At 35.9% G+C, this 17,846-nt stretch overlaps 1 protein-coding gene across 7 annotated transcripts in view; it reads left to right on the plus strand.

Annotated features, from left to right (window-relative positions):
- Positions 1-17,846, plus strand: part of THSD7A (thrombospondin type 1 domain containing 7A) — a 285,848-nt gene that overhangs the window by 27,614 nt on the left and 240,388 nt on the right. For 6 of the 7 annotated variants that reach the window (XR_007203813.1, XM_048304626.1, XM_048304659.1 and 3 more), the window contains one exon: positions 16,239-16,365. The exons of the other annotated variant lie outside the window; for it this stretch is intronic. The gene's annotated coding sequence lies outside the window, so the exon portion shown is untranslated. The remainder of the gene's footprint in view (positions 1-16,238; positions 16,366-17,846) is intronic. 7 annotated transcript variants of the gene reach the window in all.

Here is a 17,846-nt window from a genome sequence, read left to right on the forward strand (position 1 = left end):
ATAGAAATTATAATAATTCATGCAAAATAAAATTTAAAAATAGATAAAATCCAAGAAATCTGTCCTGCCATTGAAGCAGATTATTTCATATGGTGTTCAATTTCATCACAAATCTATTGAAGTCATTTTACAGGCATATCTAAGTGAAAGTTGGTTAATAAATTTTGTTGTCTTCTTTGACTAGATCCAACTTCAAATAATACGGTGAGGATTTTCCCGCAGTGATTTTGGGAGCTATTCACATCACTTGTATTTTGTATTTAGTTTAGCTACTATGTTCGAAGCCAAGAACCTAACTTGTAACGGAGACACTTTTGGCTTGCACGCTAAAGCAGATTTACTTATGTTATATATGTTAGCTAGGCAGTGTGAATAGCCTTCACGAGCCAAACTGTATATCCGATGTTGGGGTGGCTCAGCCTACTCTTGAGCTGAGACCATCAAATGCCAGTAAAACCAGGGCCATCCACTGGGTGGATTTCCCCGCCCAGGACAGTGGGTCGGAAGGCGAACCAGAGGAGATCACTGAGGTCTAGGTCACCTCCCCCTGGGTGGCTCCCAATCCCAAGTTACCTCCCCCTGTTCCAGAACCTTCTCCCTTTCCTCAGTTGTTCATTGGTTCCCTGTTGTGACTCCCACCTCCCTGTTTTCCCCATTGGTTCTGGAAAATTGTATCCTCCCCTATGCTCGTACACCATTGGTTGCTTTCCTTTTCCACGCCTTGCTCCACCCCCCCATAAAAGGTTGTGTACTGGCCTCCTCAGGGCCCTTTCTGGTTCCTGGACCATTTGGCAAATTAACCTGTTGGAACGCACACTGGACGCCCCTCTCGCCTACTTTGTTTCCAGACTAACGCAGGCCTAATCCATCGGCCACCCGACGTGCTTCTTCTGAGGAGGAGCCAGGCACACACCCATCTCACACCGATTCCACTGAGCCGTCCAGCGAGGACGCTGTGGAGGCCAACGCTGCGTCCCCTCTGCCTGAGGGCACACCGGGGCTTGTGATTACAAGCCCACGATTGCGTTGGGGTGGCTCAGCCTACTCGTGGGCTGAGACCATCAATCCATGGTCGTTCTGTCAGCTCCAGAGCACTCAGCAGGGTTACAGGGGTACAGCAGAGATCAGAATTTGTTTAGTATGCTCTATTAGCATTCTATTAGCATTCTTTCATTGAGAATAGTAGTCTATTATATTATCCACTCCTTTCATGAAATCACAAGGATGTGTGTAATGAAAATGATAATTATGGCATTTTTTTAATGCATGGTGAATTGTTTATAAAGTCCTTTGTGTACCCAACAAAAAACTCTCTCACTGGGAGAATTGGTTTGGGTGAGTATGTTAATTCTGAGGCCAGAGTAAGACTGCATGCTCATACTAATCAGTTAATTTTTAAAAGGAATTCCAGTAAAGTAAGTAATCTAGGCTGAAGATGTGAGCAATACCAGATACCCACTATAATTGGAGAAAATTGCTAAGGATGAAATTATGTAGGGTAAAATGGGGCAATAAGCTTTACTAAGCCTTCCCTAGGGAGAGGAAAAGAAGACCTTTGGCCTAAATTTACATTCTGAGAAAGAGAAAATCCATTTAAATTTCTTCCCATTAAATCTAACGTTACGTTTCCAACACCTGGTTGAAGCTCTGCTCTTGGAATTAGCAATTTGTTATGAAACTGTAAACACTGCAGAAGCACTGGATATGGTAGCATTCTCTCACCCAAAATTAAAAGTACTCATCTGAGTATCAGGCTTCTTTTTTACTAATACTTGAACTAAGTGGGTTTAAATGTAAACATCTAGGTTTTATGTTTTACTAGTGTTCCACATGTCTTTTCCTTTATATAGAATTTCTTGTAGAAGATCCTAACATAAGAATGTTAAAAAAAATGTGACTGTTCTGTACATAAGAAGAATGTGAAAATGAAAGGTGGGTGTTAAAACTATGCATGCAGAAGCCTGATTCGAATGCATGTTGTGTGAGAGATTTGTGCAGTGGCTTCCCTGCTTTCTGAGAGGTAATTACCCTGGCAGTTTGTTGTTAGAACACTTAGAATAAAAAGTCATCATTGAGGAACTTTAAAAAAAAAGTTTTGTTGAAGGAGAAATTCTTCAGGAATAATTCCTGTGTCAACAAGTCCTATTTGGTATCAGATTTTTCTCTGCGCACAATGGTTGTGGAATGAAAGCCTCCGTGGGTTTCAGGGATCTTGGCCAATGGTTCCATACAAGAGAACTGAACTGTGTTGCAAGTAGTTTCACAGTGTGTCTTTGTTGTAGATAACAGTAAAACAAGGCCATATTATTGCCTGAAATGGCTGATAGATGTTGAAAGATTCATCAAACTCAGGTCTTAATTCAGATGTGGTTTTGAAGAAATGGAATTTATAGTTCCTGTTTAAGCTCATTATGTTCTTTTTATGGCTAATAGTGTGTTTTGTTCCAGGTGATGTTTTGTGACAGCCAAAACCATTTTTAAGTTAAGTTTGTTTTGTAGATTTGTTCAAAGTATAAAGGGCATCCTCTTTCAGCTTGGTACACTTGTAGATGTTAGGAAACTGAAGAGTTAGAGCTAGAGGAGCATTCATCCTTGCTTTCAAATTTACCAATGATTCAAACATTTTCTTTAGTGATAAGCCTTCTGCCTTTGTCAAGAGGACTTGTATCCATAGTTCTGATTGCAAAGACTAGGGGAAAAATATTTTCTGCCTTCGTGGAAGCATTCTGCAGCATAAGATACTACAGTTTAAGAGGTTAGCTAGTTGCAGCTGGGATAGTCATTCTTGCTCTTTTCTCTAGTGAATATTCAGTATTGTCTTACAAAACTGGCCAGATCTCCTTGAGCAAGGTCTTATGTGAATGACTCTGGACTTTGATCTCCACTGCTCCAGGGGAATACAACTCTTACCATAGCTCATAAACACAACCTGGTCTTTTGTGCAGTTGATGCTGAAGGGTAATGCCAAGATCTTAATGGATTAGAAGCTTCCAGGGAGCCATTAATGTTTTCTGACAGGAATTTCTTTTGCAGAAGATGCCCCTACTTTAGGAGATAGGTAGGTGCTTCAGCACATCTAGAGCTTCCATGTTGCCCTTTATTTTACTGTGCATCGTCTTTGCAGTAATTAATAAAAAGCTATATGGACTTCTGTGAGATGGCTTTCCTCAAAAGGAAATAGCAGAGAGTGAAATAATATCTTGTCCATAGGATGCTCAAAATTGTGTTTCCATTCCAGGATAGTGATAGTCTTGGAACGGAAGATGAATTAAAATATTTGGCATGTTCTACATGATACAGAAGGAAATGCTCATGCAAATGCCGTGAAGTGGTATCAATTATTAAAACTAAGGTATAGCATGAACTGGTCATGCATAAAACTTACTTTAGGCTTTATTATTTGAAGCAGGTAAATGTTTTCATTATTTCCAGCAGTGTTGTTCATAATTAATTGATCTTTTTTTTTAACTCTTGCATTTAATCAAGCTGTTCTTTACTGAGACAGTGGTCAAACACTGGAACAGCCTTTGTAGAGAGACCTGACAGTGTTTATGAGGCATGTGAACAATGCCCTTAATAACATACTTTAACTTGATCAGCCTTGAAGTGGTCTGGCAGTTGGACCAGATTATCATTGCAGGTCTCTTCCAGATGAAGTAGTGTATTCTATTCAAACATGAGCTGTGAGTTGGTTTTGCACTGAAAGTGTAAATTATACCTTCATACTGATATATCTGCCAGACTCCAGAGGGTCTGGAAGTATGCATTCCTTCTGAGGTGTAACTGAATGCTGTCTGCCTGATAGCACTGGGAGAAGGTGGCCCCTTGGAATGGTGTAACTTTCCTTAGAAAGTGGGCAAACAAAAGATTTTGATTTCAAGTAAAACAGAGAGCAAAGATGTTTGAAGAGGATAAAAACAGGGCCCTGAAAAACAAAATACCCTTTGGAGACACTTTGGTCAGTCTTATGTAGCATTGTGGGATGCTTATTTCCAGATAGAGGCTGAACACTTGGCCTATTTAAATAAGCAAAGAAAAGGTAAAAATTGCATATGAGTGATACATTCAGTTGTTTCTTTGTGCATACACATCTATATTTACCAGCATTAGTTCCTCTGAGTCTGTAATCACATTTTTGTCTGAAATTCCTTACATTTGGGACGTTAGATGGAGAAGTAGTTTGGAAGTCCAGGTCCTTCTGGTTTTTCAAAGTTCCTGTGCTCAGTGTTTTTGGCCTGTCCAGAACAATTGCCAATGTGTGGCTGGATTTCTCTTCAGCAAAACAGAAATGACTGTTCATCTCTAGGAATGCTGCAATGAGATGAATGTGTCAGGCATACGACTTGTTGCACTCTGTGGTGGGTGTATGCTGTGTGTCCTAATCGTGCTTCAGAAGGGCTTTTCTTATGAACCCTGGATAACATGCAATCTAATTCTGCTGAAGAGTTATTTTGGTTTTTCTTTTTCTCAGTAGTAGTCTATCGTAGTGACATAAAGCAGGATTTTGTCATCATCGACACTTTTTCTAGCTTCATTCAGCTCCAGAAATGAGAAAAGGCCATTTTAAACCTTAAAAAAAGAAATGTCCTTGCAATGTCTTTCTAATTTTGCTTTCGTCAGTGAAAACATGCACTGCTCTGTTACAATATTGCCTGAGCATTTGAACAGATTATAGGGTGCTGTCACATTTTCTAGTAACTTCAACATTTTTTTTTCTTTTAATAGAAGAATAGAACCAAATGACCCTTGACCCACAATTTTTGTCACTGTTTTATTTTGCACATCCCACACTAATCAGCTTCCAGGTGTACACCAAATTCTTGTGGGCTTTTGCTGAGCTACACTTTCATATGTTACTTACTTTTGTATTAGAGAATATAACACAATATGAAGTTTTGTGACTTTTCAAAATAGAACTTCTGCAAGCTCAGCTAGCATCTGGACTTACATTCACTTAGATACAAAAATATACACCAAAAACATGGAGAATAATTTGATCATTTGATAGAATTAAAAATCTTTAGATTCAAATGCTTGTCTATCAATGGGATAGTAGATTGATTTTTCCCCCCCCCCCTAGTCTTTTAAATTTAATTCTATTTTTTTAATTGAAGAAATAGTGGATTTATTTTGTATGCTGTTTCCCTTGAGTCTGGCTGAATGAGAGTCTTTAAACTGTTTAAAATGTTTTCATTATAGTGGTCTTTGCTACTGTCTCCAGTGTTGCTAAGGATTAAGTGCAGCTGCACTTGAAAAAAAAGTAATATGTTTCCAGCATAATGAAGCACAAACAAAGAATGTTTAAGTGGAGATTAATTTAAATTTCTTTGATGCCAATAGATTCTTTTTTCAGCAATAATCAATAAATAAATAGTCAACAAACAAGGCATAGCCATATGCAGATCTTCAAATGAAAAAAAAATCACAACATGCAGCAAAAACGATGAAAGGATATGGGAAAAACATAATCGGTTTGTGGTAAAGCAATGTATATGGCTTTGACCACTTACTTAAAAGTTGGGATATTTTTAGAAATTATTTTTGCATAGTAAAGGCTTTGGGTTTTTTTATTATTTTGTTCATGGGAAGGAGGTGAGTTGGGGAAAAAGAATAGGGAATTGTTTCTATTTTTAGAGTATATGTCCATCAGTTAAAAGCATGAAAAATTCTGCAGTGTCTGTAATTTCAAAGTAACATGTGCATTTTCTTTCCTTCAAGAAAACGTAGGAATTTGATGTATATGAAGAGAGCTTTTCTGCCCAGCACCACTGTAGACTGGATTTTAGAACTTGATATTTTAGACAAAAATGCATTTAATTGGAACTGCTCATGAGAATACTTACAGATCATAAATTTCTCTCTCTTCGAGTTATTTGGTTCTTGTTTTATCTTTTCAGTGCTACATCCCTGCCTACTATCTACTGCTGCAGACCAAAGTGTTCCTCCAGCTCCTGCCAGATTTCTGGACATTTAGAGCTCTTGGCCGTTCCTATGTTGCTGAAATGTCTTTGTGTAACTTGTATATCTTTACCATTTCCAGTCATAGCCCTTGGTCTTTTGCAGATTTTTTTTTTTCTTCTTAATGTGGAATTTACATGGGAAGGATGTTTAAATGAACTTAGTTAACCTTGACATTTCCGTGCCTGTTGAGGTCTGCCCATTTTTCCTTCTGTCTTCATCTCTATTTATACCTTCTCTCACATATTTTTTTTTAGCCTTGTGTTATTCCCTTTTCTTGTAAATTTACTTTGTTATTTTAATTTTAACATTTTAAAATTTTTCCTCTGGATGTAAGTATTGTGTACTACTTCTGTAGAAAAGAATAAACCATATAATGATCTTGCATATCTGAAATCAGTCTTTGTCAGTAACAGCAGACAGCTTAAAAATGGGATTTAAACATTTTTTATTCATCAGTGGTTTTAGGCTTAAATTTCCTTTGTATCTGAATGTTCAGATTCATTTGTATTCATGGTTATCAAGTTTAGCTAGCTAGTTTAAGAACATTTTTGTCAGTTTACAAGGATATATGTGACTTATCTTTACCAATCTTAAGTCCCATTTCTCTTCAAGTCTCTAGACATCATGATCTTTATCGTAAATTCTTTCATTCTTATTTTAGCAGAGTTAGCATGTAAAAAAAAGTTGCTGCAGGCTCATCCTGAAACAGCAATGACATTGGTTTCCCAGAACCACTGTGCGAAGCCATAGGGATCTGCCTGTAGGGAACCATGTATCTCTCTGCCTTAATCCTTTATTAAGATCAAATGGGGCAAGGATTTCACTCAGTATTAATATTCTTACTTTTTGAACAAGAAACACTCCATTGTATCACTATAATAATTTTACAGAGGGTTCCTGACTGATTGCAACCCAGAGGCCATCTCATGCTATGCAATGATTATATGCTTTCTTTAAATCTGCTGTGTACTCTGATCTTATTTCTTTCATCTCTTTCATTTTCAACCATGTGATTTGAAATATTTGAAACACCTGGGCCTGTCTTCACTTATTTCCTCCCTTATTTAAAAATAATTAGGTGAGAAAGACATTAATGTTGTTAATAGCCTGGGAGTTTAAAAAGAATGCTGCACTGGAATGGAAGTTGTTCTTTCCCTTAGCTTTTTACATCAAAAACATTGTTTAGGTAAGTCAGATATTGCTTAGACAGTAATGTTTACAAATTACCAAAAAAAAAAAACCTCTTCAGTTTTCAACTTTGTAGTTTAGAGTTTGGAAAAGAGCAAGAACTGTAACAGCAAAACATATCAGCTCGAAGACAATAAAAAAGAAACCTCGAGCAGGTGAAAAAAGGACTGATGTAGGCTCTCTTCCTTGTATTTTGCTTTTTGCCCAAATGTTGTAGGCTTACACTTACCAGGTTAGTCCCAGCACAAAAAGTCTTGTTTGCCTTTCTACAGTAGAGCGGATTCCAGAGAGGCACCTCTGGGTGGAACCTCCACACCAGCTCGCTATTGGTGAGCACTGGTGTTGCTTCCTTGAGTCTTGCTTCGTCTGATAGAACAACATATGGGGACCATCACTAGAATAGATCCTTGGGTACAAGAATGCTTATTTACAAACCTATATAATATATATAATAATGTGATAAAAATAAGAGAACTACAAGTTCTTTAACATTAACAGTAGACATTAGCTTTTGAGTTTGGTCAGTATGAGCTGAAATTTTCTGAGAGCCATGCTTTCTCTGTTCCTATATATAAAGGAAATAGCTAGAAGAGGCTGTTTGGGAGCTTTGTTTTGTCTAACCAATGATAGCATGGTTTGATTGTAGCTTTCTTTTTGGATTATTCTTATTCCAGAGATTATACCACTAGTATCATATGGTAATATTCTTCCTCTTCTTCCCCAAGTTTCTTAAAAGTATTTTTAATGGCTTTCTTGGTTAGATTACATTTTTGGATTTAGGTTTAAAGTGCTGTCCCCATACCTGCAGCCTTCTTAAGTCAGAATGCCTTTGCAAATTCTGTGTGTAAATATTGTTAATTCTTTCAAAATTGATAATGTATCTTAGTATCTTTCATAAGGAGGGATCTGTTTTTGTTGCCTGCAGTGTTGGTGTGCATCACTGAGTTAGCATAAGCACCACTTAGAGCTGGAGGAGACAGAGAGGCACTTCAAGGTGTCTTTCATTTATTCTAGATGTCTGCTTCCAGGGTGACTGACCTCATCCACAAGCTGCATTGCCTAGGAGGCAGTCTTAAATATCTACCTTATGTCTATTTTTAAATAGATTTTTTGTATGATAAAAGGTTGATCTGAAGACAGGAGTGTTCAGAGAGTGCAGCCTTCACTTGACAGTTTTAAAATTTAGGGCAGCCCATTGCATGAGTGCTTGGTTTAGATTAGGTTCAACATTATCCCAGGAAATAGGGAGATATATGGCAAAGAATACAAAGTACTTTCTAAGATGCTGGAATATAAATGTCCTGACAAGAATGTGTGGGTGAGAAAGATTAGTGCTGACGGGAGGTGAGTCTTTTCACAGAAGCTTAACATTTAAACCTGATCTGCCAGAGAACCAGTCATGGATATGAAATCCAAATGTCATTTCTGTGCTTGTGTGGATTTGTTTCCTTATATTGTGGATATCCAAAGCTGTAAAATCTGTAATCAAATTTACTATAGCAGTAAAGTTTGGGTTTTATTCTTTCTTTTTTTTTTCTTTTTTTTTTTGGTGTCAAAGTAAGGAAGTCTTTGTAGTGACTACTGAATTGTGAGTATCAAAATCAGAAATCAAATTAATGCAGGTGGAATGTACTTTCTGGAATCAGTCCTGGATCTTTTCACTGGTCTTATTTGGATTTGCATGGTTAAGGCAAAATATATATCAGTTGGTCTGGTCCATAAACTTATACAAGCCTGGGTATCTGGCATTTTTTGGATATTTTGGTTTTCTTTTTGATCACAATATACCAATATAGACCAATGTTTTCTTTACTATCAGTGTGATTGTAGAAAGCAGTGAGTACTACTCATTTCTTCTGGGTGATTTACAGTACTTTGTCGAGAATAGCGTAAGTTGAAAACCTTTAGGCAATTCAGTGAGAATTCTCTAATTCTTTATCTCCCTGGAACTGCAGTACAACTTTCTAGAGTCCAGACATTCCCAGCCACCACTGACACCTAATACAATACAAAAGCTAAAGCTGAGGCCAACAGGTTGACCAAATTATAATGCTACCCACAGTGTCTTGCTTGTTAGTAATTCCCAAATCTGAATATCTATGCATAGTTTGTTTTAGGTAATAAGAATATTAATCTATAAATGAACCTCTGAGTTGCAAATATAATGTGCTGAATAAATATCAATTATTATTCATTAAAATGCAAATGAAGATAGGCACTTCAGAGACAGTTTAGGTAGTCAGATGAAATGAAATAAAAGTCAGGACATCAGTAATTAGACACTTACCAGAGGTGTATAATATTTTACCATGATTACTGAACCCAGACAATATAATATTTTCCTTCAGCTTTATGTTGCAGCCAACATTGTGTACCAATATTGTACATTGTTGCCAACATCTGCAACCACTTTTGTCTCCAATGACTATTTAAAATATTCAGGTATTGTAGCTCATACTTAAATTTTACTAGATATATTCTAAAGATAACTCTTTCTGTGGCAGTAAATTTTAGCTGTATGACTTCCACTCACTTTAATGAATTCTGCAGTTAATTCCCTGTGTGCCATGTAAAAAAACCCTAATCTCAGTTTACAGAACAGAGAATGGGAATATTTATTTTAGCACTTAATGAGCATATGTTTTCTAGGTTTACATAGGTTTTATACTTTCATGTCAGTACTCAGGAAAACCATTAAGCCCTCTATGCACAGATGTCAATCAAATAAGTTAAGAAAAATGACAATGAAATTTTATTAATTTTTCTTCTCATTAGAGTAAGCACTCGTAAGGGTGTTGCTCAATTAAAGATGATTTGCAGACACAGTTTTGTATTTAAAGTGCTATCACGAATTGTGAACAACAAAGTTTGGGACTTTTGTGACATGGACACAACTGTAATGTGTTGTTATTAACTTTTAAACACCCTTTGAGGTTATTAATTTGCAGCAGTCTACCAATGGCTGGATGATAACAGAGATTGCACTTGGTCTGATAACAGCGCTGTTATGGCTTCATTAACCCATATCTGTGTGTATGTATACTCCTGCATAATTAATGCTAAGTATAGCCACATGCTAGCATTTAACCCTTCATTGTCTCATGAGTTAGATCAAGTAACATGAAAATAATTGTATGGAATGCTAATAAGTGATCTGTTGAATCCCTTGAATCTAGATGGAAATAGAATCCAAATATAAATTGAATATTAGTACCCTATCTACTAATAATCATATCCTAGAGCAAATTTTTTTAGAAACCATTGAGAACATGAGCTTTTATATTTCAAAGGTAATTTATTAATTTTTTTAGTGATTTCAAGTGACTGATTTTCGTGGTTTATTGAAGAGCTTGTTGTGGTCTTTTCTTTTTATGGAATAGTATTGTTAAATTTGATCAAATAAGATCCTCTTTTAGGTATTATAAAATAAAGTCTAATAAGAATTAATTGGCTTTTAGTAATTTCTGTTTGCAATATGATAGCACCAAAATGGCAGATTATTTTAATGTCATTAGAATTAATTAACATATATTTGGCAAGTATAAATTATGATCCAAGCCCTTAGTGAATTCCAAATTATATTCAAATAGCAGTGCTCTGAGTGTATTTTGCAGAGGGCAGTATCCAAGATTTTTTCAGTTTGTGTCAATCCCTGAAGCATAATGTGAAAGAATCATTAGGTAAAATCCCATAGGAATTTTTTTGCTGTTTCCTGAAGCCAGGCATTGAGTAGCATCAAAACCAGATACAAAGTAGACAAGATAGGGATCTGGAATTGTAATGATGTGAGGAAATAAAAATATATGTGAATTAAGTATTTCATAGCATTATTCTGATTAAGTACAGGAAAGGAAGAGGAAAAGGAGAGTTGCAATAAAATGCTCTGTGTAAACACAGCAGGAGTTGGATGATTGCCCTTTTCCTTTATGTATGTTGACCCTTACAGTAACTGGGATGGTGGTGTTTGTAAATTTTCATACTGTTGTGACTCACTGTTTGCATCTCTGCCGGCTATAAATGCCTTGAAATAATAAAAAAGATGGCAGATCTCCTTTTCTCATGGGGAAATATTTTGCTCATTTTCTTTAAATGAGGCAGAGGGTGTGTTACAGTGTATTGTAAATGATAGAAATTAAATTCTCTGCCTAGTGGGAGGAGTGAAATAATCCAACTCTGAAGGCTAGAAATAAAAATCCCCTCCCCATGTGAACAATACAGATCATGGACAAAACCTCATTTCTTCCATTGAGTTTACTTCCAGTAGTTGCTTCAGGACCTTGAAATACTTGTAACATATCTTTCACCTTGTATTACCTTTTTACTCATTCATCTAACACCTTCATCCATCTGCCATGCTGTTATTATCTCTCTCTGTTCAGATGAGCTGGTCTCTCTACAATATAGAATATTTCATAATGGATTTTTTAAAAATTGTGTTATTTTTCTTTTTTGATGTCATTTAAAGATGCTTAGGTATGGCAACCAGTAATGTCCCTATTAGGCCTGCTTGGGCCTAAGGAGTCACAGACTATGTTAATAAATCTAAAGAAAACCTTCCAGTGCCAAAGTCTTTATAGCTGTGGTGGGAATTCTGTGATTTAAATCTATTTATTTAATGTAAGTCTCACTGTAAAATTGCTGTTTCTGAGCTTATTATTATTCTGTTCTGATATATGTGTGTCTGTGTTATGATATAAAGTACATTTGCAGATGGGAATATTAAATACAGATAGTATATACACACAGTAAATGTCAGAAAAGACACAAAAGAAAGAGAAAAGAGCCAAAGGGGATTTGGACTGCTTACGTGTCTGAGACACAATTTCAAGACAGATCTACATGTGAAAAATTAAGACATGAAGATCCGCTTTTGTCCTTCAGTTTGGGTTTAGTTACATAAATTATTCTTCTGATGAGCCAGTCAGGTCTACTGCATATAACTTAGAGATGAGGTTCCCAAAGGCTTGGAAACTTCTCACGTAGTACTCCCAAGTGTTATGATAAAATCACCGACTCTGTTACACCCAGAAGAGTAAAAGGAGAAAAGGAGCTGTTGAAAATTCTCTGTGTGTGGACAGGCCCACTCTGGACATATTTTACCTTAGAGAATTAGGATTTCTGTTAAGAGGGGTTAGTTAAAATGAATTGTATGAGCTGTATGTATTCATACAGTTCAACTCTATGGAAGGTGAAAACACTAGATGTAATCTAAGACTATTTAATGGATCTACATAAGACAGAATGCAACAGTGTGCCATTGATAATATTGCTGGTATAACAGTTGTTACTGAACAAGGTGTTTTGAAAATAAATATTTTCATAACTGCAGTGTACATGAGTGGAAGAAAAATTGTATGGAAAAGAACTACCTAGCAGTGACAATTTCTTTTGGGAATCAGCAGATATGAATCAAACAAACATGGAAAAACTGTGTTCTGATTGAAAATGAGGTTTATCAAATGATTGAAAAAAAAAGAAAAAGCAAACCAGAATGAGTAAAAGTAGTGGTGAAAATAGTTTCACGATCTATCAGGTGTCAGCAAAATAGTGTAAGGAATTATTTTGTAGTTTATGGGTAATTTCACATAAAATGATCACAAAGTTAGTGAGCACAACTAAAACAAAACTTCTACTTGTGAAAAGCTGTACCTTTTGCCAAGGAATGTGAAAAAATGTATCCTCTTGTGAACAGGAGATCATCACATCAAGACTACTTTAAAAAAGTTTTTGGAAGGTCCTTGTTTCCTGAGTTTATATATTTTAGTAATTGGAACTATCACAGTATTCAGAAAATTGTCTCTTTTTAAAGTCTTAAAACATTCATATTAACCAATAAACTTCAGTGTATTAGAATAGTAAACTGGGATATTCTAGCATTTTAATTTTAATAGTCATATATCTGCTTGCAAGTCAAGAGGATTCTTATTCCTATTTATAAGTTTTGGAGGGTGTTTTAGTGTCATGGTGTTTCATTGTGCGATCTCTTGCAGATTCTTATCATAAATGAAGGGCAAATGATGGCTCTTCACTGGATATGCATTTCTTCTAAAGACTGTTAGTGGCGCCACTCTAGTGGAAGGCTCAGAACTAGTTTTGTTTTTTTAAAAAGTTAAACTCAATTATGTGGCCGCAGGAGGGAGAAATCTACATCAACTGTCTTTTGCATTAAGTCATTGGAGCTGCATTTAAGTCACAAGGAACAAGGAATTGAGCCACAGGAACATGTGTCCTTCTGCTTTTGCAAGTGATATATCTCATTTTTAAATACTGCTGTCATGTGAGACTTAATAGACCTAATTGGCCTTAGGGACGATCTCTGAAGAATTTCAACTTTGAACTTAGGAAGGGAAAAGAATCTGAACTTTGTCTTGTTGAATTATTTCCCATGTATCAAATAGAAAAAAACACAGAGTTACAGTTACTGAATGTGAATTGTATCTTATTTCTCAAATGTAAATCCATTTATTTTGAAATGTCAAGAATAGACAAACCACCCTCTAGCAGAAACTATTTTGTGTGGTATGGGCTTGTCAGCATTTTATTATAATTCCATTCTTTAGGCTATAAATATTTGCTTTAAGCTAAAAGCTGGATTTCAAATGTTAGTGTCATGATAAACTAGATTTATGAAATTTGACTGAATTTGGCTTCATTTTGAACAGTTCAGAGGTTCAAGCAAAAAGAAATTTTTCTTTTGACCATTCTGCTGTATGCATTACTTGAATTACTGCTTGTGTGTAATTGGCTGTTCTGTGCAGCTTTTGTGAAACTCTTGAGGTGTTTATATGGCTGCCATTTTTATGGATGAAAAATAAACACTCACATATGGGTGAGATATCTCCCAAACTAGCTCAGTTAGACTTCCTAATTGCTCCAATTGAGCTTGGTCTAAAATTCCCTGAATTAAAGTAAATGTGTGTTGTGGTTTAAATCTGGTGGGCCTCTCTGCCCCAGTTGGCCGCTCACTTACTCACTCCTTCTTCAGTGGGATGGGAGAGAGAATCAGAAGGGTAAAAATGAGAAAACTCGTGAGTTGAGATAGAGACAGTTTAATAAATAAAGCAAAAGTGTTGTGCAAAAGCAAAGCAAAACAAGGAATGCATTCACCCCTTCCCCTGGGCAGGCAGGTGTTCTGCCATCTCCAGGAGAACAGGGCTCCATCCCTTTTAACTGTTACCTGGGAAGTAAAACACCATCTCTCCAAGGCCCCTTCCTCCCTTCATCCTTTTCCCCCCAGTTTTATATAAATGCTGAGCAGGACGCCATATGGCATGGAACATCCTTTTATTCGGTTGGGGTCATCTGTCCCAACTGAGTCCCCTCCCAATTTCTTGTGCTTCTTCCTGCTGCATGAGCAGGAGAAAAGGCCTTGACTCTGAGCAAGCACTGCTCAGCAACAACTGAAACCTTCATGTTTTATCAACCCTGTTTTCAGCAGAAATCCAAAACACAGCCCCATATGAACTACTGTGAAGAAAATTAACTCTATCCCAGCTCAAACCAGTACATTGTGTTAATTCAAAGAAGACTAAAAGCCCAGTAAGATGAATTTTTGCATTGATTACTGAGAGAGATTTGCTGCCGAATGAAGGTATCTAACTCATACTGCCAATGATGCAAAATAAAACACAAAGGATATTTCATTCTGTTTTACAATGGGCTTCTTGCTTCAAGTCCTCAACTAGGTGGTGTCATACTGATATACAGACCAGCATTGCTTTCTGATAATACCAGATATATCCTTATTTTAAAATTTCCTCGTGAAGAAAAAGTGAAACAGTTTTTGGAATGTGGGATTTCAAATAAAGTGTTCTTATTCCCAGTCATGGTGGCCCAAAGGACACAGTTGTCTCTTTTGCTGCAGTTCTTCTACAGTAATCAATATACAACCATAATATTACAGCTAAAATGTGAAGGGAAGCACTTTGTACAATAAGATCTACCTTATGTTAAAATTTCTTTGCCTCAAGTTTTGACTACATCTATGTTTCTTGAGCCTGAGTTATCTTTATTGTTTTTTAACAGGACAAGCTAAAATAGGATTGGAAGCTCTCAAACGAAATTAGCTATAAACATTCTCAATGTAGGCAAATGTGTGCAGGTCCTTATTGTGGTCCATCTTCTTATATTCAACTTTGTCTACTCTTCTATGTCCTTAAGATAGAATAGGGAGGTTACGTTAGGAATAAGGCTGAGGATTTCTGAAATCCTCAGCCTTATTCCTAACGTAACCTCCCTATTCTATCTTAAGGACATAGAAGAGTAGAGAGGAATTGGGACATAGAGCAAACAGAGCAGAAGAGAATGGCTAGCAGTTACTATTTTTTCTGTTTAGCTGGCATATTTCTCATAGTTAAGGAAATTTGGAGGTGTGATTGTATAAATGCAGAATCATTCTGCCTGTTGGTGCCAATATTCTGTTCTTAGTTTACTGGATTACATTTGTATCGCTTGGTTGCTGGGATAATTAATTTGTAAAAAAGTTGGACTTTTGGATTTTAGTAAGCTTTTGTAAAAATTTAATCTGCATTATTTGGGGCTGTAAGGCCTGACAGGTAAAAGATGGTGTATATTTTTTACTTTTTAAAAGTAGATTCATATTGAAAATAAAAATGTCTTTCAATATACTTGGAAAGGAATGGGCAAGACTAAGCCATGATTCAGAGGAATGTCCTTTTAAATTAGAACTTTGAGATGGATGTAAGTAATGTGCTCAGATGGCATAAATAGAAAAAAGGATGGGAGTAGAAAAGGTCCCAAACAGATGCCTGGGAGTATTTTTTCACAGAAACAAAAAATGTGTGGAATGACCTAGACAGGATTATGCAATTGAGAATTAAACATTGGGCTACTTAGGGAAATTAGAAAGTATCCAGGGGCATGTGGGCCACAATAAACTTTGAAATGTAGGGAGCCATTAAAATATGTTTATCTTCAAATGTTCGTGGCTATACAGAGATATTGATGCTGAATTTACTATTGCTTTTACAAGGTTTAGATCATCACTACCTCTCCTTTAGTGAATCCTTAGGGGAACTCATATGGGTAATTCGTTCCATTTTTGCCTTCTTTTATCTGCTTATTTATAGGTTTCTTCTGAATTCATTGCATGGACGTTTCCCATCCTTATGGTATTGATTTAACATGCTCTGGAATCATGATGGTTGTGAAGTCCCTGGCTGGCAGTGGAGAATTAATATTTGGTGTGGCAGAAAGGTGCGTTTAATTTGTGCTACTCACTACTTTCCATGTGAAGTATTAGCTTGTCTCTTTCCTAAAAACCCTTTGATTCTTCTTACAGAAAATTTGAAATATTTTTTGAATCAATAGCAATTATCTTTGCCTAACTGAGATATAATTTACAGACAGAGCTACAATCTGCATGAAGCAGTTTTACAAGCAGAATACTAAAGTGGACATGATTCTTATGTGGATAACAGAGAACTGCAGTTTATCTACATGAAACGTAGAGAGTTTAAGGTTTATATTTTTGTTTCAGTTATAAATATGTCTGAGTAAAGAAAGCTAGGAATGTCTATAGGAAATAATGGCTAATTTGCTATTGTGCACTTACGTTGTCTCGCAAGTCAAAAATTGATTGTGAAATGGTACAATTCATCATAAGAGACTCTATCTTTGGGTAACATATCTTTGACTTAAAACGTAATTGTAGGTAAAAAAATAATGTTCTTTTCTTTTGCAACTTATTTGTCTGTACAGTTTGACCATAAATCCCACAATGATCAAAGTTGCAAGGATTCATTTCTGACCAGGATATGAAAGAATTTTTCCTCTTGAATAGCCTAACTTTTAGTCAATTTATGATCATTAGGAACAAAGCCAGAAGTTTTTTGTGGAGTCACTATTTTAACAGTTAATAGGCTGACTAGGATAACAGTTTTGTGTTAATTACATTTCAGTTTGCCCAAACCTATTTAAGTCATTTTTACATAGTGGCTTCTAATTTATTTGCTTTTCTGCTGTGACAGATCTGACCTCACAATAAAGTAAAATCATAAAAAACAAAATGTGTACACATTACTTTCATAATCTGTAAACCACAATATTTTTTCCAAGTTATTTTGTTAAGTTCAACAAATTTTGGACAAAATACTATGAAACGTGGAAATCATGGGGCAAAAAATCCCATGGTAGGCAGATATGGCTGGATTGTCTAAAAGTACTAAAAAAGCTTAAATCCTCTCAAACATCATCAACAACAATCTTTTTATATTAACTATATAAAATATGCAGAGCATATGGTGTAGCTGATGCATTATTGACAGTTAGTTGTTCTAACAGACAGATGTGCTGTCATTCAAAATTTACGCCAGTAAAACCGATAAAATACTGCAAACATTAAAATATTTTTTTATTGTCCTACATAAATCATATATCTAGCATGCTATGAATGCTAGAATGTTATGAATATTCTAAAACTTCACTGGTTGGTTTTGCTTAGTTTTGGGCTTTTTTTCTTGTTAGAAATGAGAAATAAAAACTAAACAAAATGTCAGTGATTGCATGCTAGCAATTGAAGATGAAATAAAGCCAGAATGTTCAGGTATTATCATGAGAAAGGGAGGAAGTACTAGTCTTTTTGATTGCTATATTGTAGAAAATAATTGGCTCATTATCATAATTACATTTGTGTTCATGATATCAAGGTCGAACAAAATAATAGTAACAGTAGAGGG

Source organism: Corvus hawaiiensis, chromosome 1 (genome assembly GCF_020740725.1).
Source record: "Corvus hawaiiensis isolate bCorHaw1 chromosome 1, bCorHaw1.pri.cur, whole genome shotgun sequence".
NCBI classification, from domain to species: domain Eukaryota; kingdom Metazoa; phylum Chordata; class Aves; order Passeriformes; family Corvidae; genus Corvus; species Corvus hawaiiensis.